Genomic DNA, 2,480 nt, shown 5'->3' with positions numbered 1-2,480 from the left:
AACTGGGGTTACGGGAATTTCCACCACACTATCATTTACTGTAGCAACATTTTCGGTTGAACGGCCTGTACGAGTCTGCAACCAATTCTATTCAAATTTGTAAAGCTATTTTTTCACACTTGTTTCATTCGGGGGTTCTTTTACCGAAAATTCCACGTAATTTGCGCACAGTCTCAGCTACACACTCTCCGTACTCGTAGTGAATTTTCACAATTTTCATTAGTTCATCCATCGCTCCATTTCGTCTAACCGCAACGTGTTTACTACAACTTGTAAATCTGCACAATGCAGTCAACTCCGCGGAATGAAAATGTCGCATAATTCAAATCCTGCGTTACTTTTGGGACACCCTTTATTAATCTCCAAATACACAGTTTTTGAACATTGGTATTAGATATCTCTTCTAGGCAAACACCGGTACCAATTTATGTTTATTTAAATATAAATATAAGTATATCAATATTGTGCTTTTACTTATTGCTACAGTTATATGATATATGTATGTATAATACACATAAACATTTATTTATTGCAACATACACAGTGCGGAATCGTAAAAGATTGAGCACGAAACGCTTTTGAGTGACGCCTTTACTTTCTTTGTAGCTATCGTAAATCACTTAGATAAATACTTGCAATGTTACAATAACTATAAATAATACAAACTTGAAAATTTTTATTTAAAAAACTAAACTATAGAAAGTAATTATCGTTACAAAGAAAGTGGCTGTTCAGCTTTTTACGTATTTTCTATTTCGGTGCGGATATAAAAATAATTGTTTAAATTGTTACTCAACCAAAAAAAAATAATGTGTACAGTATAGTGGTTCCTAACGGAAAAAAAGATACAATCAATCAATGTTTAAATAAGCTAAACTAAATCAATGTGTGTAGCAAAGAATGTGGAGCAAAAAAAAAAGGGTGTGGGTAGGTTTTTTGTATTTCGGGTGGATCGGTGGAACGAGGGTAGCGAATATATTCCACAAAAGGGGTTGGCCGCTAGCTTCAGTGGAGACGGAGTGGGTCTACAGCTAAAAGAATGTTATGAAGGCGCCACCCGTTTTTTGCAACCCCGGATGTTAAGTTTACCCAATGTGGTGGTTTTTATTCGCTACGGTGCCTTCACTATTAATATACCTATAAAACAAAAAAAAAAACGGGAAAAAGGCAGATCCACAAAAAAAAATGAAACTACTTTAAAATCTACTCATATATTGTATCAGAGTACATGTACATGTGATCGGATCACTTTACTATAGTTTGTGGAACGCGCCAGACGTCGAGCGGATCAACGTCGATCAAGTTCCATGGCTAGTGTATAATTCGTGCCTACTGATCTGGCAACCACTATTGTTTTGGGTCTTATAGGTTAATGTCACTTGAGCGAATATATCAGATATAAACAAAACAAATATGTATAAATCTTGGCAGATTGAGAAAAGCCAAGTTAAAAAAAGATTTCCCTTTACTACAGCGCTGTACCAGAGGTTTACACAGGTAGGTGTACTAAATGTAAAAATTTATATGTTCGATGGATTATCTATAGCACTTGTAAAAGGCGTGACAAAAACAAATTATTACCAAGGTTCTTATTTTAGGTACGTTTAGGCACGTATGGGTGAAATTTAAAAACAGTACATAAAAATCAGACAATAAATAATGGTGACTAATGATGCAGAAGTGAAGCTTTTACATCTATGAAGTGCAAAACTTAAACGCTACAAATAATATACTAAACTAATATTAGGCTTATCTGAAGAGTGCGTAGGTTATTCGGTTGAACCGCTCCAGGTCAAGTCGTCACGGGGTGGTATCACTCCGCCTGGGTATATCAGGTAATAGCACTCCCGCCACTAAAGACTACTTCCAGAAAGCCGGTAGGGTGCAGCAAAATTTACAGTGAGCAAGCGAGAGGGTCAACTTGCTGATGTACGATATAGTTCAGTGGGGCTTCAGTGTGTTGTGATGGCTACGGCAGCTTTAACTCGATAGGTGGTGTCGAGTAACCAATGCCAGTAAACGGGTACCAAACAAGATGAGACCAAAGGCGAAAATACAAAAAGAAAAGGAAAAACAAAAAAAAAAAAGGCCTGAAAAAGAAGAAATAAATGTTCAACATATCTGCAATTCAAAGTGAGAATGTGACCACATGTTATCCTAACCTCACTACCTACCTAGGTTGTTGATCGGCCTTAAAGTGAAAATTTCTCAGTTCTTCGATATGGGCATTAAAATCCAACTACTAAGGCTTAGAAAAATACCAAAAACATTTATTTTGCCCAGATATTTCTTCCAAAAATCCGCAATTCGCGTACAGCACAAAACGTGGCTCGAAATATCTATCGAAAAAGAAAGAGAGAGAAAACTTCCGACCATTCGACCAATTCCTTTCTCAGTTGTCTAGGGGAATTTTAGATCAACCTGTTGGTACGACGATCAAGGAACATGACAACTGGTGGATAACAACTGACAGCTATTTT

The 2,480-nt window shown here is 36.7% G+C and overlaps 1 long non-coding RNA gene across 1 annotated transcript; it reads right to left on the bottom strand.

Annotated features, from left to right (window-relative positions):
* Positions 1 to 1,195: 1,195 nt before the first annotated feature.
* On the bottom strand, positions 1,196 to 2,271 carry LOC111691734. The gene is made up of 2 exons (XR_002763037.1): positions 2,175 to 2,271; positions 1,196 to 2,090 (listed from the first exon to the last, which is right to left on the bottom strand). It is a non-coding gene; the product is annotated as an uncharacterized LOC111691734 (long non-coding RNA).
* Between the last annotated feature and the right edge of the window lie 209 nt (positions 2,272 to 2,480).

Source organism: Anoplophora glabripennis, unplaced genomic scaffold (genome assembly GCF_000390285.2).
Source record: "Anoplophora glabripennis isolate ALB-LARVAE unplaced genomic scaffold, Agla_2.0 scaffold482, whole genome shotgun sequence".
Lineage (NCBI taxonomy): Eukaryota > Metazoa > Arthropoda > Insecta > Coleoptera > Cerambycidae > Anoplophora > Anoplophora glabripennis.
This window is presented reverse-complemented; position numbering and strand designations above follow the sequence as displayed.